General features: G+C 38.1%; 2 long non-coding RNA genes across 11 annotated transcripts in view; one reads left to right on the top strand and one right to left on the bottom strand.

Moving 5' to 3' along the window:
• LOC309870858 overlaps positions 1-20,671 on the bottom strand; it is a 390,860-nt gene extending 370,189 nt beyond the window's left edge. The window contains exon 1 of the long non-coding RNA XR_014314858.1: positions 20,596-20,671. This is a non-coding gene — a long non-coding RNA (uncharacterized lncRNA). The remainder of the gene's footprint in view (positions 1-20,595) is intronic.
• Positions 20,672-21,015: 344 nt separating this feature from the next.
• LOC309870423 overlaps positions 21,016-24,304 on the top strand; it is a 497,103-nt gene continuing 493,814 nt past the window's right edge. For all 10 annotated transcript variants that reach the window (XR_014314572.1, XR_014314573.1, XR_014314574.1 and 7 more), the window contains exons 1-2: positions 21,016-21,119; positions 23,173-23,268. This is a non-coding gene — a long non-coding RNA (uncharacterized lncRNA). The remainder of the gene's footprint in view (positions 21,120-23,172; positions 23,269-24,304) is intronic.

Below are 24,304 nucleotides of genomic sequence, written 5' to 3'. Positions count from 1 at the left end.
AGGCAGCATCTCCAGATACTGATGAGGTAGGTCTCTAGAGGGGTTCGAGGAACTGTATTTCTAGCAAGTTTGCTGTGTGATGCTACCAGTCTTAGAAACATGCTTTACTCAGGAAACCCTACTTTGGGCACTATTTCACAATTTCTGCTGCTGTGTTTTTGCAACATTTCAAAATAATTAAAATAGACTTTTTCTTAACATAAACATTATAAGATTTCTTAAAGAGATCATTTGTCAGGGGAAAAGGTGGGGTAGGTGGGAAGTAAGACTGTGTTGTGACTTCTAGTTCAGTCATCACCATCTACTACAGTGCTGAGTTATTTTGTAATTGTGGGTGATGCTATAGAAAACACATTTTGCATAGAATCACAAGCTGGAAATATGCTGACAGTGTAGAAAGGTGGAAAAGGAAGACACTGCTTTCATCTTGATATAATTTCTGTATTTTAATGCATATTTTTACATAATTAAAGTCATATTATGATGTTATATATAATATTAAGGTCATACTATAACATAATATATGAATATGTAATTCATAATGTATTATGAATATATTATGACATGACTATTATAATAGGATATTAAATTATATAGAAATATGTATAATGTATGTTAATTATATACTATATAATATGACATATTGCATATAATATAATATGATCTTAATTATGTAAAAATATAGTATAAGATATATTAATTTTATAATATGATTTTTTTAAGCTTAATGATCAAAGTCATTTCCCCTTGCTCTTAGAAAAATAGTTGTAAACATTTTAATGGATGTGTACTATTTCCTTATATATGAATATAAACATATTTTAGGACCAGTCCCACCACCTCCATAATTCTTTTTTCCTCAGTCTTTCCCTTTAGAAATAATCTTGCATGAATTATCATCATTTTTAATTTCTTTTGAAAACAATTAACAGAAGTAGAATTTCTGGATTTTTAAAAAAATCTGGATATTTTGAAGGATATTGGAGTTTTTTCGGCTGTAATTTCACCCTTATTTATATAAGAAAGTCTGCTTCACTATAGCCTATCCAACATTGAGGAGCATCTCAGGCAGTTTTCTTAATTTATATATAAAACAGATAGGGCTCAACTTTCCCTATCATATTACAAAAGTATCTGTTTATCCCTTCTATCTCTAGCACAAACTCTATCTCATAGTCGCTTTCACCCTCTCTCATTCTTCCCACTCCCAATAGCATCACATACAGGCAAACACAATTGCAAGATAACCTGGCTTCAGGCCCAAACACTGCCTAAGGTTGCATCCTCTCAGGTGTTGCCTTACCTGGCAGAAACACTCACATGCCTCTCTGCAAAGGTGCAGAGCAAAAGCCCCACTCACAGGCAAATCTACACCAGAGTATGGCACTCCAAAGAATGGTCAAGGGACAGGGTTCTCCAGCACTGCAGGTGTCCCTTCCCCCAGTGCACAGCAGAGGTTCAGTGGAGCTATGGTTGCTGGGTGGAAGCAAATCAGCACAGGGAAAGGAAAGGATGATCAAAATTCTATATGAAGTCACAGATGTGCTCCCATGCGTAAACCTGCCCCTGTCCAAGAAAATTTCTCCCTGAATATTGAATAGAGAATAGGTGAACTTTATAAGCTTCTGCTTGGCTCAGCTTTGAAATTTGTTTTTGACAAGCTTATGGAGAAACACTGAAAGAATCCTGTTGTCAGGAGAAATGAAAACTAAGAAGTGTTCTGTGCTGATAGACAACTGAAGAGCAGATGAGAAAGAAGCTGTCCCTTAAGATGCCAGGACTGATCGATGACAAACTATGTCAAATTCTTCCTCTACTCCCTTCCCATGGACTACTGGGAGAAAAGGGGTGTAACCCCAAAGTGATTGAGTTTCCACCATGCAGCAGAACGGAGTCTGAAAGTTGAAATTAAGTTTGGTTGAGAAATAAGAGATGAGAGTTACATTTCTTGCAAGCTGGCTATGTGGACTGAGATTGTAGCCCAAACTCCTGTCATTTTCTGATACTCTGCCACCCGGTATGATCCCAGGCTCTGTGGCTTTAGCCTCCATGAAAAAGATCTTCGGAACTTATGATGGATAAAATTGAGGTGAAACCAGGTCTACACAGTATGAATGTTTTCAAATAACTGGCTTGCTGGTGGAAACAATATTACACTGTGTGTTCAACTGAGTTAATGGTTAAGGGAAACCCAAATAGTTGATCCACAAGGTCACTATGATCGCATCCTTGACAGCCCGACCGAATTCACAGAGAACCAAGTTTCTGTATTTATATTACTTGCTTGAACTTTATGATGAAAAACACAAAACTGTTCTGAGTTATTTTAACATTAAACACATTCATCCTTGGAATTGGAAAATGCTAATGCTTTCCTATGTCCATATGCTGAATAAAATTGAAAGTAAACAGAGCTAGCATATTTTGGGAGTTGCTACTATAGTCATCAAACCAATTAAAAATTCACTTCAAGGTGGTTATTATAGTAGTATTTGTTGTTATTTATATGTCTGAAGAAGAGACACTTCTGTAGTAGTATACTTATACTACATATATTAACAATATAAAAGGAAGCGAGAAAACTTTTCATAAATGCCAGAATTGTTTCTTAAGTCCTAAACTGTTCAGAATCAACATCTTTTAAAAATTTTTTTGAAGATTTTTATTGATTTATTTGAGGGAGAGAGAATATGTGAGTGAGAGAGAGAGCACAAGTAGAAGTAGCAGAGAGAAAGGGAGAAGCAGACTCTCCACTGAGCAAGGAGCCCAATGTAGGGCTGGATCCCAGGATCCTGAGATCATGACCTGAACAAAAGGCAAACACTGAACCAACTGAGCCACCCAGGTACGCCAGAATCAATGTCTTAAGGATGAAATCCTTTCTGCACCATTATAAGTTTAACATTTTCAAGTAAAATTATGTGTGTGGTCATAAAAGCATAATAAATTAAGAATAATAATGTTTGATTGTCTGACTCATATCTATATGAGTCTTTATGTGACCAGATTGCCATAGCCTACTCATAAATTAAAAAGCTTTTAAGGAATTAATAGTACAGTTTGTCCTAGGCTATAATACAATTTATGGTTTCTAACATATTTACCAGTTTAAAGGAAAAAAAGAAGTTCTATTGTAAAAACCATACCTCTGTTACGCTAAATATTATCCTAAAATATTTTATAGCCTAAGACTTTGCTAGGAATTTCTTCAGCCAGTTAACATTTTCCCATAATTAATAGCTGTTTTATTTTAGGAATTTTGTCTGTTCAACTAAAGGTAAACAGATAGAAGACAGAGAAAATGTTGTACCTTGTTCTTTATAGTTCTAAGAATCACGTACTTCTTCAGGTTTGAGCCATACTTTGTGCCTGAAAAAAATCCCATTCTACATGTCAGAAAGCTTTACATGTGCTCTTCTCTTTTTCTTGAAGACACATTAACCATAGAGTACCAAAAAGGGTTATTTAAATAAAAGCAAGCTGAAAGTATTAAGAAGTGTGTGAGAGGAAAATTCCAGTACTGGCTATTGTGCTTACAAATGCTGCAAACACAGCAATGGTTGCCATTCTTGTCTTGTGCCATGACAAGCAGTGGCTATGAGGAGTCTTTGTGTGGTCTCAGCCTTCTCCAGGATAATGTTAACAGTTATACTGACATGCCCAACCAGCCTTACAAACCCAAGATCTTTCCCCAGAGGAAGTCCTGTTCTTGGATCCTGGATTCTGGCCCAAGTCACAGCTGAAATTCCATATGTACTTCCTAACCCCATAAATATCTATGTTGTTTGCATTTTCTACAGCTATCCATGAGTATTGTTTAACATTATGGAAAGATATGAGAGTCTTGGCTACCTATAGCTTTGTCCTTCCAATAGACGCATGGCATGCCTTCCCTTGTGGTTATATTGCCTGGTTTTGTAACCATTACATTGGCCTTCTTAGTCATACTTAAAGCCTAGAGTAGCAGGGATTGAGATTTCTGTATATTATATGTACTTATACAAGGAGACACATCCTTCCATATTGGAATTTTTTTGTTTGATCAGTCTTTTGAGTTGTCTGCAATCTCTTTTGTCTTGGGCTTTAAGGGAACCACTTCTGGAAGAAAGTCTGTGGCACTTTGAGCCACTGCCACAAAACCGTTCTGGCTGAAGCTTCCACATCCTCAGGCTTATTTTGAAGAACTAAGGGAAGTCTGTGGCACTTTGAGTGCCTGCCATTCCCACAAACCCATTCTAGTTAAAGTTTCCATGTCCACAGACTTATACTGAAGAAATCTGCCTGTGTCAGTCAGCTGGTGCTGTGTGACAAAGATCTTTAAACTTCAGCAACATTTATTTAGCACATGTGGGTTGACGAGAGGTTAGCTGATCTAGAAGAGCTGAGGGGAGTGAGGCAGTTAGGACACTTACACTCTGCAGGTCTCTCATTCTTTTCCTGGGTCCATCAGACTGGCCGAGGTGTTTGCTATGACAATGACAAAAGCACACAAAGATTAAAAAAAAAAAAAAGCAAGTCCTCTTGACTTAGGCTTACCAATGACACATTGCCACTTCTGCCTCACTCCTCTGGCCAAAATAAGTCACATGCCCACATCCCAAATCAAAGAATGAGAAAATATATTGTATCTTTTTAGCAGGAAGAATGTGAAGTCTTATGGCAAACAGCACAAATACAGGGAAAGGTAAAGAACTAGAGCCAATAATACAATTTATCACACAGCTACCAGCTTTTCCTTACCCACAAATAACCTTGCTGAGAACCCCAGGATTACACTATTTTTGTATCACTGAGTTATGAATTAGCATCTGATCCAATAGCAGCTAAACAGCCCTCATATATGTTCTTTATTAATTGTAACTATTATTATTAGGATTTTAATACACATTAGATCTGACTAATGTTTCAAAATTCTGAGAAGAATAAGCCTAGTTCTCTAACAGTCACTAGTGTGTGATGCTGGGTAAATGTTTAGAACTTTCTGTGTCTCATTGTTGCCATTTGTAAAGCAGCAATGGAAAAAATAGTATCTACCACATGAGATTGTTGTGAGAATTCAAATAGATAAATATTATGTGCTTAAAACAGGGGTCAGTCACTTTTTCTGAAAAGGGCCAGATGGTAAATATTTTAAGGGTTTATGGACTGTAGGATCTTTGCTGCAGCCTCTCAGCCCCGTTGTTGTAGGGCAAAAGCAGCCATAGACAATGTGTAAACAAATGGGAGTGGCTGTATTCCAATAAAACCTTATTTACAAAAACAGGTAGCAGGCTGGCTTTGAACAGAGCCAATTTGTAGAGTTTGCCCAGCACTGACTTAGAAGATGATTGGCACATAATAAGTTCTAAATAAATCTCAGCAATTTGTTTTGGCAATTTTTATAATTATGTGGTGTCACAGCAGGTACGAGGAAGTAGACCAAAACTAATGAACAAAAGTTTTTCAGGAAACTTTAATGTTTGGTTTTAGTTACTTTCCCCTATAAACGAAGATGATGGTTCTCTCTGGCAACTTACAAAGACCAATGAAGAAATTGGAAATCTATGCAGATAACAGGTCCTTTTCCTCATAATAGAAGTCATGCCTCTATTGAAGAAGTACCCAGGAATGGTACAGAATCCCACCCAATTTCCAATATATACCAGAGGTCCCTGAAAGAGCTCTTGAAAGGACAAGTATACAGTATTCTTGATGGTGCCTGGGGGATCCTACAATTCTGACCAATGTGGAGGTGCAACTAGAATTAGAGTCTAGGTTACCTCATAAACTTTCTTCAGTGTTCAATCCTAGAGAATTTCAGATAAGCATATTAGCATTTCAGACTTTGAAGGAAGGAAAGCCAAAACTAAGCCCCATCCAAGAAGGGAGGCTTGATAATTTCTTTGGTGTGAAAGGGAAAATGGAAATGAACAATTTTTGTAACATCTGCACAGGACTTCTTTTCGAAATATTGACTTCCTCAACCCTGGCAACAATAAATTTACAAAGAGAAAGATGCTTTATTTCTAAAATGGGATCCATCTCTTTGATTGTTCTGGAGTAGGCTTTTGGGGGAGGTTTTGTCCTGAAAATTTTGAATGAGGGAACTAAATAAAATATTTCCCATCTATGTGCCTGGCCTAACCATAGTAGAAGCCAAGGAAATTTCTCTGTACCTTCCCTGGAGCAGTAAGAAACTGTACTTCTAATTCTTTCTCTTTGCTGGGAAGTGGGAGCACTTCCTCCTTTTTAGTTCACGTGGGGATGGCAATGTAGTTAGCGTATGCCTATCTCCACTTGGAGATCACATCTCTGCATAAAGACCCACTCAATTAGTAGGGAAAAAAACTGCTTCTGGCTTCACCTCCACAACTAGAAAATTAGTCCTTAATCAGACTAATTAAATGCTATAAGTGTTTTTGGGCTCACAGTCAAAATTTTAAAAGTTATATTAAAAATGTGTCCCAGTTACTATGGCTAAAGATAAAGGCTGTTTTGTAGCTATTACTTAGGCACCCCAACATTTTTATATTAGAATCGCTTCTCCCTACTCTCAACAATCTAGATTCTTGCTCACTGTTCAGGACAAAATTCAAATGCCTATTTGCCACGAAATCTCACTAGGCTAAGAATTCCACCTTCTTTGATATCACACTGCATTTATTAGCAATATGCTTAACTGTTGTTTTCATGTTGTTTCTGCTGTCCCCTGTCACACACTCACAATGCCTTGTGGAAAAGGCAGCCCAAGGGAGGAGTGTCCTTCACAGATCATTCCTCCAAACAGCAGGCTCATGTACCCCTTTGGCCAATGGCTGGGGAGTAGAACTCAAGCTAAATGAAGTTTGAATTAATTAGCTAAGTCTAATAGATTCTCTTTCAGGAATTTGAACTCAAACTCTACAAAAGAAGGAACTGAGAGAAAAACAGAAAAATAGAGCCAGAGAGTAGCCATATCCCATTAATTAATGGTAGACTATTGGTGCTAGGGTCCTACCAGATGCCTTGAATTCAGGACAAGTCTCTAGCCCTTATCTTCCTATAACAAACACCATGGCATGGATCTTTATCCTGGAGTTCCATGAGATTCCATCTCTCTTATTACATGAATTCTAATGAAATCCTCCAGTGAATCTCCAGGACTGGAAATGAAAATATCTAACTAAAACACTAGCCATTTATTATATGCTCTCCTGTGTCTTTTATTGCAAATTGCATATCTGGTTGTTGTTTGTTTGTTTGTTTGTTTGTTTTTTAATTTACTGAGACCATCAGCTCTTTGAAGGCAGAGATATTATGTATCTTCTCAAAGGAGCTAGCCCAGCCTCAGACACATTGAGAGCCCCCCAGGAAGAACATATTAAATTGGAGTGACAACCAATCCCAACATTGTTTCTAAAACCAATTTAAAAATTATTCTAAATGTATCTGTTATATCTGTTTTCAGTAATGACAGCTGAATCCTTTCTTTCAGATATAAGATATCCTACAAGACTTCTTCCCAGACAGCAGAAAGAACAGAACAGTTTATCAAATCTATTATATTCTCCTGCATTTAATTTACTTACACTAGAGACAAGAGAATCAGCCAACTTCTTTAACCCACTACTATGTATTCATAGCACCAAATGTTCTGCTGGCAAAACTTTTCATCCCTTGGTTCTTCGCACAAATAAAAATCATAACTGGAGGTGAAAAAAGTACCATGAAGAGGAAGAGTGAGAAATGAGAGTGATCTAAAAAAAAAATCAGGTAAGTGTATCCTCGGTTGTTTGAATGCCCCACCATTAGCCACACCCACCTTGGGGAACAGAAGCAGGGGTAGGGTATTATCTCTCAGCCTTCATCTCCACACTGCATTCTGACAGCACACTAGTGGCTCATTATATACAAGTTTACAGAGTAACTCTACAAGGCTTTAGTTTTCCTCAAGTCTGTGATATTTTGACATTTCAAACTATTCATCTTTAATAGAAAAGATAAATCAAAGGCAGGTTACCTTGGAAGGATTTTATTTAGCAATATTCTTAAATTACATCTCATAACTTTGATCCATCCCTGGAAGTCTATACTTGAATCTGGAACTTTCACAAAATTTTAAAGCTTTAACTTTTAAAATACTTAATAAAGATGCAAGAAAAACAATCACATATTTTTAAAATGTATCCGGGATCAAATTACTTGTACTATTTATTCTAATTAATAAAAAGAAGAAAAATTGCATAAAAGCAGACTATCCTATTCTGTATGTCCTTTCATTAGAATCAAGTCCCTCTTTCAGCCATCACTGCGTTTCTGCCCTTTGTAAGCTATGCTAAATCTTGCATTTTATGAAAGAATTGGGAGAAACTGTCATTTCCTACCAAATTTTCCTAATACATGATTTGTTCTCTTCTAGCTTTTGTTTCTAGAAAAACAGATACTGCTTCCTTCTGTGTAAGAAATACTGTTGCTAGAAGACTCAATTTCCCCCCTCCCACTAGAAAATATTACCTAATCTTTTCATACTCTAAATAAAAATTCAGCTGTTAGTACTCAAGAAGTTTAAAATGTTATTTTTCTAATTATGTGTCTATGGCACGAGACAAAAACTTCCAACTTCCATCTAGAAGTTAAAATAGAGCAATCGGAGATGTGATTTGTAAGTATTTTGTGGTACACAGCTATTGTTTGTCCTGCTGCTAAAATTCATCTCTGCCTGTGAAGACCCACTCACTCTCCTCTTTCAGTCTAGTGGGGCCTACATGAGCCTGAGACAATGGAACTCTCCAATGGGAAAATCCTTCAAAACTTTTGCTGGAACAATAAAAAGTATGCATTCTGTGCTGTGGTTGTGGATATTAACTTTTCCAGTATCCATCTCACTTATTACCTGTTACATAGCAGGCATTTGGCTCGGATGGGACATTTACCACCCTCAACACCAGATATGGGTCCTGATTAGTATGAGCCAATGAGAAGAATTCCCATCTATCTAGCCAGAGATATTGGTTCCAGGATGGGTGATGATGTAAGCTAGTCCTCACAGAATTGAAATGCAGGATTTCCATCCAATCACTGAGGGAAAAGATTTGTTCTCTTACTCTGACTGATGTGCTATGAATCTGTGAAGCCTAGGACCCTAAAAAGGACTAAGAAAATCCCAGAGATTTTGACTGAACCACATCCCAAACTGTACTACACCTGGATTTCTATCTGTTATGTGATCTAGTACACTTATTATTTAAACCAGTTTGTGCTTAAGATCATGTATGCCTGAAGCTTTCGTTACCATCTCTGCTATTACATGGAGATAGCCCACCTGAGAATAAAGCCAAAGTAAAGAAAAGAAGAGCCAGGAAAGAGATCAGGAGAGAATGATTGCTGGTTAACAGCAAAGAGGTTCCTTCTTCATATGTAAATTAATATAGGATCCTTTCTTATTTAAATTTATTTGAGCTGAGTTTCTTCTACTTGCAAAAGTGGACTCCTGACTTATTCAGCAGTGTTTCTTATTTGTACAATTTATTGGCTCCCAGATCGGATTATTAGTCCATTGGAGGGGCCACCAAAAGAATTGGATTTGAAAACAAAACAGAGACGAAACAAATATTATGATCTTTCAGAACTAAGTTGAATATAATACAACCATTGGTCAGAAAACCTTAATTTATTATTCAGAAAAAATCATCAATTTCCTACTTTAAGGAATAGTACACAAAAAGTTCAAAAATGGCTAAGATAAATTACATCACTTTCTCAATACCTCATTAGATATTCATTCTGTATGCTCCCATTGGGAGACTATTATCTATTTTATACTCCAGGCTGCAAAGGAGGCTCAAGTCTTCCTCTCTCTTCACCACCACAGTAAATAAAGGAAGACTGCATGAATCAAGGCCAAGAGCTCTGCTGGACTCCAATGCCAAGAGATAACACTTACAATATGAAACAAGAGGTTTGAAATTGCTACAGCTTCATTACTCTCATCACAGTTATTTATTTATTTTTTTAAACCTCTTCTTTGGGTGTTATCTTTATGGGGGGGATCCTATTCCGGACCTTTCTTTTCTCCTATGCATCTATTATTGTCACAGGAATTTTGGACCCTTTTTTCCAAGAGTTTTTCTACTCCCATCACCTTTAGGCCCCCTCACAAATGGACAGATCAGAAGAGTCAGACAAGAAGGCTATAAGCTCAATGACTAAAATGCAGGCTGGAAAGAGAGAAGCTGTATTAGATGATATTTCAGCTGGACAATCAAAAAATATCTCATGAATCAATTCAATCCCATGATAAAGGATATCTCAGTGGTAACCTTGATGTCAGCCACAGTAAACTATTTGACATTCCCTGAGAATTCACTATGCTTTTAAGCTTGCTGAGCCTCAGTTCTTCATCTGTTTTAATGGAGATGATAATTGTACTTAACTCATAAAGCTACAGAAAATTTAACTGTATGTGTAGTCCCTAAGAATACAGTAAACATTCAATAAATATTCAGTTTAAGGCATACCTCCACCATGGTCCTTGCAGTAGAATTAACATGCTACTTTCAACAGACTGTGTAATAGGTAGACTATTAGGCTTATCACAGACTATATGAAGGTAGATACTCATGAATATTAGTAATTTGTATATATGTACCCAATATTTAATAAAATTAGGAAGTTCTGAATAAACAAATGTTAAATATATAAATAACTGAATGTTTAGTGTTTAAATTTTTATTGGCCATGAGAGAGGATACCTTACAGATATCTTGTCATATATAAATCATATTTAAATCATCATATATAAATTCAAATAACAATGTACTAATGTGACAATTTTCAAGATTTCTGTTTTGCATTCCCTACAAATTCAAATTTTATATCATCTCTGATTTGAAGGGTAGATAGTAGGGACAATAAAGTATACAAGAACTTATCCAGTATGTACAGACTAAAGAAAATCAGAATGTTTATACTGAGAATCAGGAAATAGGCTTAAATGCCTTTCCTTTTCTTTCCTGTGGTCTCTGTCCTTCTATGAAGAAACACAAATTTGACTTCTCTTACACTACTGACATGGGAAGCACTAAAATGTCTGAGGATTGATAAAAAGTAGAAGAGCTAGCAAGGGATGTGACTCTATGCTCTTAGACCTTTTATTTATAAGCAACCACTCATTCGCTTGTCCTGTAAATTGAAATAATCCCAAATTTCTGAGAATATAATGATTTACGGCAAGTGTTTAGTTCTTACAATCTTTCAACAATATCAGTCTTTCAATGAAATCCTTTAACAATTTTAAATCTTTACACTCTGAAAAAAAATAAATAAATAAACAAATCTACACTCTGAAACCAGCCTTCCCCCAACCAGAGTGAGCTTCTCAGCAGCACCCATAGTGACAGATGTGTATGAATCCACTGAAACTTTTTCATTCAGAATGACAGTCCAACAGTCTCACCATGTTGAACATTATTTGCAAAGTATATAGCCAACAAAGGTTTGAAGGAAATGGTAAAATTAGAGGGCAAGGGAAACATTTTTCATGATGATTTATTTTAAAAGTAGGAAAAAAAATCTTACCTTTTTGGGGAGTTTATGATCTCTAAGTAGGCCAAGAAAATCAAGTTAAACATTATGTGCTTGCATATCCATAAACAAACAAGTTTACTGTATATCTGTAAAAGGTGCTGAAAATAGGCATCATATTTTCAAATAGCCAGCCTTCAAACTGAAAAGTTTATTGTCATTTCCCCCTGTGGCTTCTGTACTTGCCAAAGATTTTTATGAGGATAGCTGTTTAAACCTGAATCTCAGGAGGGCATCCTGTTTTGAAATTCAAGGAAAAAAAAAATAAGAAAAGAAAAAGGAAAAGAAACTCAAAATGTCCTTGGCATTTATAATATCATTCATTTAGGTGCATTTCATAAACCTGGAAACATAAAAATTCTAAGATGTTCAAGAAACAATGGAGTTACTAAAAAGAAGTTTTAAACCAATCTTATCTGGAAATTTAATACACAGCAGCAGATTAATTTTCTACAAAAATAGTTTAGAGATGCATAATTTGAAAAAAAAAAACAAAACTCTTCCTTTCTGCTTTTCCCTATTAGGTGATGACTTTAGTATTTCTTTACATAGAGGCAATATCCACTTTTTTTTTTTTTTTAAAGATTTTATTTATTTATCAGAGAGAGCAGGAGAGAGAGCGAGCATAGGCAGACAGAATGGCAGGCAGAGACAGAGGGAGAAGCAGGCTCCCTGCCGAGCAAGGAGCCCGATGTGGGACACGATCCCAGGACGCCGGGATCATGACCCGAGCCGAAGGCAGCTGCTTAACCAACTGAGCCACCCAGGCGTCCCGGCAATATCCACTTTTCGGATGGTTCACAAAGATAGTGATTTCTGTCATAAAGTCATATTTTTCAAGAAAAAAAAAACAAGTCACCAAAGGTCTTTTTGTCCCTTTCTGTGAATTACAGATAGACAAAAAATAAAATAGCTTTCTCTTAGAGTATATACTTCTGAATTTGCAAAGGGGAACAAAGAAGGACCTTGGTGAGGCTCATGGACTTTCTTCTGACTCTAGCTTCCTGGCTGTGATTCTGGATTAGACACCAATGCATTTTCTAGTGGCCTGTGAGAGGGATGTAATTAATCTTTGACAAACTGAGCTATTTCCAGACTGTTGTAGGGGTTTGAAAGATCTTAGAAGAATGGATTTAGGACTGTTCTCTACAAAACATGTAGCAATGAAGAAATCCTACTTGCTTTCTCTACCTCATCTACCCTAATGTCTATAGTTTAGGAACTAGTGCAGAACTCTTTGAGCTCAGAAATTGAGTGGCTCAGTTTTGGGGTTTTGGAATTTCTATATTAAAAAAGATTTATTCCAGGGGTACCTGGGTGGCTTAGCGGGTTAAAGTCTCTGCCCTCAGCTCAGGTCATGATCTCAGGGTCCTGGGATGGAGCCCCACATTAGGTTCTCTGCTCAGCCGGGAGCCTGCTCTCCCCCGCCCTCACCTGCCTCTCTGCCTACTTGTGATCTCTGTCTGTCAAATAAATAAATAAATAAATCTTATTTAAAAAAAGATTTATTCTAGGACTCTTGTTAAGATTTAGGAAGTTATGTTTAGACTATTAAATTGGATTCTTAAAATGAGAACCATATATTCCTTGGGATTTTTTGAGAGGATGAGGATGGTAAGAGGCCTTCTGTGATAGGATGAATATTTAGCCCTCTACCAGAGAGTTCCATAATCTAATCCTTAGAACCTCTGAATGTGTGACATAACAAAGGAGAGTTTGTAGATGTGAGTAAGAATCTTGAGATGGGAATAATGCCCCAGATTATCCAGAAAGCTCAATATAGTCACAAGGATCTTCCTAGGAGGAAGACAAGAAGGTCAAAGTAAAAACAAGAAGATAATAGAAGTAGAGAGAGATTGGAAAATGCTATGCTGCTGGCTTTGAAGATGGAAGATGGAGCCATGAGCCAAGAAATGCAGGTGGCCTCCAGAAATCAGAAAAGACAAGGAAATAGGTTTTCCCCTAGAACCTCCAGAAGGAACAAGGCCTGTGACAACCTTGATTTTAAGACTGATTCTGGACTTTTGATATCCAGAACTGTAAGATAATAATTTTATGTTTTGAAGCCACTAAGTTAGTGATAATTTGTTACAAAAGTAATAGTATCTTCCCAATGTATACCATATCTATGGACATTCTTTAACGGCAGCTATGAGGCTACACCTGAGCAGAAATTTCTTGCTTGAGAGACAAAGGATGGAGTTCAAAGATTGCTAAAATGGGGAACCTCTAAACACCCAGTCTTTCATTTATGCCCCCAGAAAGGCTCTGCCTATGGAAATCAATCTTCCTCAAAGAGATGTTCTTGAATAAACACTAACACCCACCTGCATCAGTATCAAAGTGATCTGCCTGCCAACTTGTGTACACTTAGCCTCCATAATTGTTCATCACCATACCAGCATTCAGTAAAAAATTATATGACATATTAAAAAAAACAGGAATGAATGACTCAAACCAAGAGATGTGGGAGTTTTACTTAAACAAGTATGTTTTACTAAATAAGTTTAATATGTTTAGAGTAAGAGGAAAAGATGGAGAATTTCGGCATAGATGTGACTCCATCAATAGGAATCAAATGGAAATTCTACAACTGAAAAAGATCTGAAATCAAAACTAAAATGTTAAATTTCTGCCTCCAGGCAGGATGTAGAGATAGTAACAAGTCGTAACTCCCACTTGAACTAGAAAAAAAAAATTACATAAATTACAGAACTGTATTTTTTAAAAACACCAGAGACTTGTGGATACAAAAAAGAATTGAGGAACTAAAATACCAGAGAGAAAAGAGCTTCTCTTCGGTAAGCTGAATTTGCCAACTACTTTTTCCTGGGAAGTATCTGTTACATCTGTGCTTATACTGAGAATAAGGCCTACCACAGACAACGTGACTCTAATAATGTAAAAGGGAAACACGTGGAGCTTTTGACATTTGCGTGATCCGGAGTGAAGCCTGGATAGCTTCAATAGCTGGGAAGTCCAGTAGAAGGCCACTCAGCTGAACCCAGCCCAAATTACTAACTCATATAATCAGGAACAAATAAAACGGTGTTTGTTTTAAGCCACTAAATTTTAGAATAGTTTGTGACATAGTAATAGATATGGTACAAAATTCTAAAATGCCCCAGTGTAGGAAGATGATTTAGATGTCTGTAGCTAAAGAAATTAAATTGCAAATACAAGTATATAAACAAATACATAAATCAAATCATCTCTCTCACAAAGAAATAAATGTGATGCTATCAAAGACACTGGTTCTGGCCACTTAAAAAAAGATGAGTGATTAAAAAATAAAATAACACTATGTAAATTAAAAAGTAAATTTGAAAATTAGAAAAAAATTGAATTTGGGAAAGGAATGCTTTTCTAAGAAAATTTAAACTATTGAAATAACTCAGGAGGAGGTAGATAGGCATAGTGACCAAAGACTACGGAATTGAGAAAATAGATTAAGATCTATCCTTTAAAAAAAAAAAGAATAAAAACCATAAATATGGTAAAAGACATAATTTTTTAAATTAAATCTACAAGGCGAGCCCAATTAAAAAAATCTCAAAATTAGATAAAAGCTGAACAAGGTTCATCTTACCTATGAACATCAATCTCTGAAGTTTGCAAATTCCAAAATAAAAATACTAGTAAATTAAATACATTCTTTTAAAAACAGTAATAAAATTAAAAAATTTATTTGGAAATGGAAGAATGGTTTAGCATGAGTCAATCTATCATTGTAATTCAATATATTAGTAGAAGAAAGGGAAAATAAATATGATTATTTTATACATTTAGAAAAGATATTTGATAAATTTCAATACTCATTCATGATTTTTAAGCTATAATACTTTGGAAACTATGAATATACAGAAACTGCTTTAACAGAACTTTAAGCAAGAAACAGAAAGGCACCACATCAAAAATTCAGAAATAAGTCAAAGATGTACCATAACATAATTACTATTCAACATTTTGCTCTCAGTCTGGTCAACAAGTTAAGAAAAAGAAATGATAGATAACAAACACTAAAAAGACAGAAAAATTAACACTATTATAAGATGATATGAATTTTGACATAAAATCAAGAGAAGTAACTGATAACTGTAAAGTGTTTACTAAGCTGCTTCATATAAACTCAGTATGTAAACACAAGTAATTTTTCTACACGTAAGTAATAAAAAATAGTAATGGAAAAAATATCCTTGTTTACAATTGTGGAAAACAACTATAAACTGTTTTCAGTGGTAATGATGAAATTTTGTGTGATCCATGTAAATAAAACTGTAAAATTACCAATGGATATCAACTAAGACTTACAAATGTTTCATTGCAAGTGACACAAACCCAATTCAAACCACCTTAACCAGTTAAAAGAAAATCATTGACTTGTTATAATTAAGAATGATAAGGATATAGTTGGTCCTAGGCATAACTGGGTCTAAGGACTTAAGAAGATCCCTGGCTTTTAGCTATGCGATACATTTGTTTTTGTTTATCCTGTGCTCATTTGCCAAGAGTGTTCGTCCCAGAATCCAGTCATGAGATTCAGACAGAACCATCAATTATAGTGTTCATCTCCCATTTGCAGGTTAATACATAATCTAGCCCCTATTAGGACCTGAAATTGATTTTTATATCTTTTTATTTTTGAAAGATTTTATTTATTTGAGAGAGGGAGAGAACAAGTGTGCATGAATGAGGGGGAGGGGCAGAGGGAAAGGAAGAAGCAGAGTCCTCACTGAGCAAGGAGGCTGACTGACATGGAGCTCATTCCCAGGACCCCGAGATCATGACCTGGGCTGAGGGCAGAGGCTTAACTGACTGAACCACCCAGGAGCCCCTGATTTTTAAATCTTTTGTAAATTTGAGATTCAGTTTCCTTTATCCCCTATTTTCCTAATACCATTTACCGAATGTCTCTTTTTCTCCCAATAATCCGTGTTGATGATGTGTAACATTATCAAAAGGCTATTTATGCCTAAGTATGATTCTGTTTCTGGGTTCTCTTCTGTTTTCATTTGCACAACCTGGGCCAACCCCACACTAGTTAGTCGATTTCTTCTTTTCCACTCCCTCTACTTTCCCTAATATCACAATCTTTGACCAAGTCCATTATATTTTCATTATGTAAATGAAGTTTTGGTGGAAACTTACAGGTCTGCTGTGAATTTCCCATTTAAATCAATGGCTTGGGGCAAAAAAGAAAACATGCAAGGAAATGAATGACTGGGTACAGAAAGTTAGGAAAACACAAGCCCCTACAAATCCAGTGAAATAATTATAAAGGGCTTCATGTTTCTACCATGAAGGTGGAGGGTGTCAAGGCAAATTTTAAATAAGCATCCAGGGCCTGAATAACTTCTATCACACTTGGGTTAACTGGCCTTACAGAAATCTCCCTTTAGCTGCTTTGGATGGAACTGTCTAACATTAATAACTGGCACATTATACTAACACATTTTGATGTTTAACTAAACTTTATTTCACTACGAAAGACTCATTTTTCTTTTAATATTTTTATTGGCTATTATCTACTCAGGTTAATAGTGAACACAAATATAGAAAAGTAGTACTTGTCTTTGAGTAGATGGCAAAAAAAAAAAATCAAGTGTATTTCATATATGGTTTTATGTGAGGAAAGGTGCTAAGTTCTTTAAGACATTCTTCAAAGACCATTTCAAAATTCACTTCTTCCATTAAGATTTTCCTGATTTCTTAACCCCATTCCTCAAGAGGTAACAGCATTTTCTTTTCTGACTTCCCATAACACTTTATTTATTCCATCATTAAGACTCTTCTTGTTTCTGTTAGTAATATAGTTTTTTACTGTTTATGTCTAATTAGTGCTTTTATTAGACTCTAAGTCTCTTGAAAGCATGATCTAATTTGATTAACTTTTGTATTCAGTATAGTGATAAATTCAGTGTACTGCAAATATTTCCAAATTCTTAAGGGTTAGGCATTCTTTCTTCTGTATTATCATGCATATATCACATATGTACACAGGATAGTAATTTATTCCTTTACATCTATCCTAATACACAGTAAACTCTTTGGAAAAAAATGTCAAGGGGCGCCTGGGTGGCTCAGTGGGTTAAGCCGCTGCCTTCGGCTCAGGTCATGATCTCAGGGTCCTGGGATCGAGTCCCGCATCGGGCTCTCTGCTCAGCAGGGAGCCTGCTTCCCTCTCTCTCTCTGCCTGCCTCTCCATCTACTTGTGATTTCTCTCTGTCAAATAAATAAATAAAATCTTTAAAAAAAAAATGTCAAATCTTGTGTAACTTTAGTTCTAAGTTCATGGAGACTTTAAATCCTCATAAATATACCTGATGAGGAAATACCGTTAATATTTCTTGAACGAATGGATGAGTAAATGGCATAGTGAAATAAGGAAAAGAGACTTGAGTTTGAAAACAAGTTCTGCCCCTTGGTGGCATGGATAAAGCATTCAAAGTCTAAGTGCCCTCGTTGGTAACCTAGGGTTACCATTGGTAACCTACTGCTAGAGTTTGGCTTCTTTTAATGCACTTTGAAACTTCAGGGAATATATACTATTTAAGATCTGTGAAGGCAACAGGTTAGGAACCTGAAGACATTTCTTATAAATTCTTCCCTAAGAAATCATCACTTTTATTTTCATTTTCTATCACTCATGCCTTCATCACCCTTGCATTCTTTGTTACCACATAATTTTTACTGTATCCCTTTGCTCAGATATGCTAATTGCTAAACGAGGAAAACATCTTTGTTGCCCTTTGATACAATTATGGAATTCTCGCTACATCTTTTAGGATGTTTGTATATCTATGAATGGATGGGGGAGTGGCTTGGTGGTTGAGGTCTGTGTCTCTGTAATAAAATATAAACCTGAGGTATTCCTTATAGACAGAGCATTTTAACTCCAGATTCTCACATCAGGAAAACTGGATATAAATTAAAATACTTCACAAATATTTATAAATTAGAATATTTTACACTGCTTTCCTAATGATTTATCATTACAATCCTAACAAGTCTCATGCTAGTACATCGAATAATGCCATTAAAAACTTGCTGAAAAGGAGGAGTTTTAAGTAATATAGAGGGAGTGGCCATTGTCCCTTGGAAAAGTTAAAGGAATTAACTATTTAAAAACCTTTCTTACATTTTACTCTATTTTCTCATGTAAAGTTCATTATTCTATAGGGGATATTTGTTAGTTACTTCATCACTTTTCTGCCAAGATTTATACACAAATTCTAAAATATTTTAGCTTCCAGATTTAATAGCAACTTGTACACTTTAGTGGACTTCAGACTTCACACCTGGTTCAGTAATTTGATAGATTCTGAGACACTCATATTTTCCTCAAAAGATAGATATAATTGTACTTAAAAGGTCGAGGCTTTGTACATTTTTTTTCACCAAGGCCAATTTATTTTGTTTAGGTCCTGCCAAAGATGTCTAATCAAAGGCAGGCATCTGTGTGCTTCCTTGTAAAATCCTGTTTTAGCAAGAACCCTGCTAGGTCAGTTTAGCAAGGACCTATCCCAGATATCCCAATCTGATAACTCTTCCTATTTTAACAGGTTCCACATCCTTCACCATTCTCCAGGTGATGTGTGATCACTCTAGCCTGTCTTCAGCAAGAAAACCATTTTAGGTTGGTTAGCCAAAATTCCCACTCACCTCTAATGTTGCCTTGTAGTAATTTTCCATACAGTGGCCCTCACCTTACTCCTTGGCTGAAATTCTCACTTGCCCATGATGCAGCTGGAGTTCAGGCCAATCTCCTGACCCACCGCAAAATTCTATCATCGTGGTCCTATCTATCTAAACCTATCTCAATGGTCCTGAATAAAGTCACCATCTCTAACTAGTGTCATGAATAGCTTTTTCTTTAATGCATGCTCTATGTGCCAACAAAGTCTTAGATAAACCTCAGATCTTAACACCAAATGCCTGTTCCATAAAAAATATTGTTTTCAAATTGAAAATATAGTAAATTCTTTGTATGCATGGTATTTTTCATAAAGTCCTTTCATTGTGAAAAATTCTTCGGAGTTCCCTAAAAAAATGCAACTTTCTTTCAGAGAAAAAATTTTTTTCCTTTGTATAGCGAAAGGAACCCCCCCCCCCCCATGTTACCCCTTTTTAGGAATCCTTCCTGAGCATCTTGCTGGCCTTGAGCCTCATTTTTTTTCCCCCAATGTCTAAGCATTGTACTAACACTTGGTAAGAATTTGGCTCTGGGGAGTGCTATGTTGAGTGACAAATGGACGAGGATGAAGGTTTTATTGAAGCATCTGAACCGCATTTAATTTTCCGTGTTGCTTTATTTGTTCCTCCTAGCCCTCAGGATATTGAATTTTGTGGGCTCCGGTTGTGTCGTCGGTACTTGAGGCGTTTAGTAATAAGAAACATAATCTGTTTTTTCCCGTCAGGATAATATCCCCATTTTTATTAAGGGCGGCTTACTACGAACTGTTTCACACAGTGTTTTTCTAAACCTCCTGAACGGACCAATTTTCCCTGTGAGCCCTGGCATTGCTTCGGCGGCCTCTGCTGACCTCCTAGCTTGGCAACCTGCAGCCTACCCCGCAGGAATCAAGCCTGACCTAGCGTGGCCTTGCGCGCCACCGCCTCGCCAGACCCTCGCTCCCGCTTTCCTTCCACCTCCCTAGATCCAGATTCCATCCTGCTGCCTCAGCTGTCTGCGACAGCGACACCCCCTCCTCCCCTCCGCGGCTCCCCCCGCCAGCTCGCCGCGCCAGACAGCGGGTAACCGCCGCCTCCGCTGGGGCATCCCGGCTCCACCGGCCTAGCGCGCTCCAGACACCTGCCTCTCACTGGCCACCGAAGCTGCCCCTCAGCCCGCAGCCCCCTCGGCAATTGGCCCCAGGCCGTCCCTCGTCATCCTCGGCCTCGCCGCGAGTCCCGCCTCCGTCGCCGGGTCATTTAAGTTTATCGCAAATAAATAAATAAAGGAGGAAATAGAAATGCGTAGAAAGTAAAAGCAGTCGGGAGGGGGCGGGGTGTGGAGGAAAAGGGGAGGAGGAGCGGAGGAGTAGACAACCAAACCTGCTCGTGTCGGTGCTGACCAATCATGGTTCACTCCAATCCGGTCTGACGGGAGCTCTCAACCAATAGCCCTCCACCTCTCGGATCACTGAACGACGAGTTACGATTGACCTCTCCAGAGTGGGCGAAGGTGCGGCAGAGGTGGGGGGGAGTGGGAAGTCTGCCGACCAATCGCCTGTTAACAATTCTCTGAGCGAAGTTTCCGTGCCCCAATGAATGTTTGAGATAGCGGATTGGGCCTCTTCTAGCCCAATCGAAGGTGGTAGAGATGAGGAAAGCAGCAGATGGGGGCGGGGACGGGGAGAGGAGGAGGAAGAGTGCATTTTGTTTATGGGCGGCAACCTCACGAGGGGCGTCCCACTCTTATTGGCTCACTGAAGTCAAGAGTGGCATAAGAACAACCCAATAGCGGAAAAAGATAGAGGGTTCGCGGCGTGAGGCACCCAATGTGGGCCTTCTGCCGAAGAAGTAGGGGCGGGGGGAAGTTTAGGAGTTGAGGAAAGAAGATTAAAGAGCGCGAGGAGGTAACCCCCAAAACTCTAATTTGTTGTGGGGCGGGCGGGAGGGAGGGGTGTGTGCGTGCGAGAGGGATGAGGCGTCTGCGAGGCACTGGAGTAGGGGGCGACGGGACGGGAAAGGAGGGGACTGGGGTGGGGTTGAGGGAACGAGTTAGAGTGGCGAGCCCGCGGGCTGCCGACTGGCCGAGCGCGCGCGCCCCCGCGCCCCGCCCCGCTCGCGCCCCCTCCCCCTGGGCACCCCTCCTCCCGCCGGGCGGCGGCTACGGCCTCGCGCGACCCGGCGGGGAGGGAGGGAGTGCGGGAGGGTCCCGGGTCCTTGGAGCGGGCGGGCTGTCCCGCAGCTGGAAACGTGTCTTCTGCCTTCTTTTCTCTACTCCCTGCGCCTGGAGTTGCCGCTTCCAAGAAGAGGAGCTGAGGGGGACTAGCCGGGGCTCAGGAGCTGCTAGAGGCGCCGGCTTGTCTTCCGCCCCCTCCCTCCTCGCCCTCCCCCGCTTGCCGTGGCTCTCGCGGTCTCTGGAGCGTCTTCAGAGAACTGGGGGGGGCGGGAGGTGTCCTGGCCCCAGAGCCGCTGGACGCCCCTCCAGACACCGAAGCTACCGGCCCCCGCCTGCTTCGCTGCTACGACTCTAGAGGAGGGGGCTTGGGAAGGGAAGACACGCCTCTCCTTTCTCTCCTCCTTTGGGCCCTTTTGGAAACATTGAAAAAAATGTTTACGCTTTTCGATAGCTGAGATAGAACGGTTGGAAGCTTTTTGAAAGTTTAAAAGAAACGCACTCTCCCACATTGTTTAATGCATTACTGTCTGTGTGGCTTTCTGATCCTCTCCACCACCCACCCCACGCCTCCTCCCACGCTCCCTCCACCCCCCCACCCCCGCACCACTCCCCCCGCAGCTGTTATCCTTGTTAAGGATGCTGAAGAGGCAGGAGGCAGGGATTTTCTAAAAGTTCTATTGATAAACACACTTGCACAAACATATGCTAGGCACACACATAAACTATAAACATTAGCGAAAAACACAATATGGCGTACAGCTACACTACCTACCGCGGTAATCTGCTGGTCTCTTAACACTGAACCCTGCTGAATGGGGTCAGTAGCAAGATGACAGTTCTCTAATAAAAATCTAATTGAAACAGGAAGTGATTTGGAAGTCTGTGGGTTAAATAATATCCTCAGAATCAGCATTTGGCCTCAGCTAAATTGAATACGTCAACTTTCTAGACGTGTGAAAACTGTCTTCACTACTCTAGCCATTGAAAATACCAAGATGAAGCTAAAGGCGAGAGATTTTCTCTCTGTGTGATCGTGTGTAAGTTTCAGCTAATAAAATTATCAGGACTACTCGTTACCCCATGTTTTCAAGCTAGTTCTGTCCTAAAGTTACTGTCGTAACTTGTTGCCATCTAAAGTTTTAAAACAAATTGCGACGAACTAACATTTTGTAAAAAAAATTCCATTGCTGTGAACACTACAGTTAAATAAGCAGTAACGTTAGCAAATTCAGTTAATAAATGGTTTACTTTCTTACCTCTTGCTCCTAATCCCAGATACCATTTGCTGTCACATGGGAATAGGTAAAATATATGCCCCACTGCCCCTCATAGAAGTCTGACCAGTCCAGATTTGGCTACTTTCTGCATTTCAGCTTTACATGTAGGTATTTCTGTATTTCTAGGAAAAGAAGGAAAAAAAAAGCAGTTTACACTGATTTTTCAAGTCTTTGTTTGCTCTTTTGTTCTCAATCAGAATGTATCAAAGTTGATGCACAAATAGTGCATGGTGATAGCACTGTGCCCTCTTGGGAATGGTCTTCCCTCAGAAAAGTTTTTGAAATTGCCCTTGAAGAATTACTGATGTTATTCATTGTTCAGACCTCAAGGTTTAATTCCTAAAATTGTGGTTGTGATATCCATTGAGCTCAATTTTGGAGGGCTTTAGTTTTAAGAATATATGGTGCTCAAGTAAACAGGTGAGAAGAAGAAAAGTGAATTTTCTAGAAATATATTAGCTGCTCAGTGAGTCCAGCAGTTGGGTGTTTTTGGTTTTGTGATTTCAGATCTCACAGACCAGTGGAATACAGGCCTTTTGCATATGAAGATCAGGTGAACAAGTTTACTGTGCACCAGCCTCCAAAGCAATACGCCCTTTCATGGTGAGGTCCCGATTTTAACAGACTAAAGAAAAAAGTTTAAGATTAAAAAGTTGTCAAATTTTATCCATCTTTGGGAAGAAGTCCTTATGCTTATCTGTCTAGTTCAGTTAAGATGCCAGTATTTTAAGAGTACGACTACAGCAAAAGAGAGTTCATGTGTATGTATACTCACTAGCTACTGAAAGACAGTATGAGTTTAGAGAAAAGAAAAACTTATGTGTAAAAGTTATAATTTTGGGGGTATGTTTAGAACTACTAGATGTGGTGCCGGTTTACTATAGAGTTAATTCAGAAAGTTTTTGTGACCCACAGGTATCCAACTAATCTTACCATCAAATTAATATGAGTTTGACTACTTGGTATTGGAATAAAAATCTAAGGAAAAATCCATTTTAAATGAATTATTTTTATCTCAGTAGTGAAAATCTGAAGAGGGCTTTCTAACCAATTGGACTTCGCAGAAAAAAAGGCTTGACTGAATAATTAGGTCAATTTAGAAGAGCATTAAAAGATACAACTTGCTTACTGTAAAGGATCTAAAATTTATAAGTGAATTACAAATTATCTCAAATATTTTAGAATGAGTGACAGAGACTTATTTAAAACATTTGGAATACAGAAGTGGAGCTTGATGGGCTCTGCTTTATTCTCTGAAATAATCATGCTTTTCTGAAATGGATGTTTAAATTTATGAAATTATTCTAGACACTTTGGATGTAACAGTGAACAAGATATAAAATAACCTGCCTTTGTGGAGTTTATGTTCTAATGTCACATATAGTTTGCATACTTCAGATTGCTAGGAGAAGAGATTTTTGTATGCAATTTTAAAACCTACCAGTTTTTTCATTTTAGAGAGTATGAGAGAATTTACAGACGTTTGAGGAGCAGGGAGTTGTTTACTAATTGCCAGTGGTAAGAAAGGAAGAGCTAACTTTACTTGTAACCTTAGTTTTTGTTGTGAAACGTTCTCCATACATTTCAGTAGATCTTTTTAACTGATAAAGGTTTTATTTTTTTCATAATTTTAAGCATA

This window comes from Mustela nivalis (assembly GCF_964662115.1).
Source record: "Mustela nivalis genome assembly, chromosome: 1".
Lineage (NCBI taxonomy): Eukaryota > Metazoa > Chordata > Mammalia > Carnivora > Mustelidae > Mustela > Mustela nivalis.
Note: the sequence above shows the minus strand (reverse complement) of the source record. Positions and strands in the feature narration are given on the sequence as shown.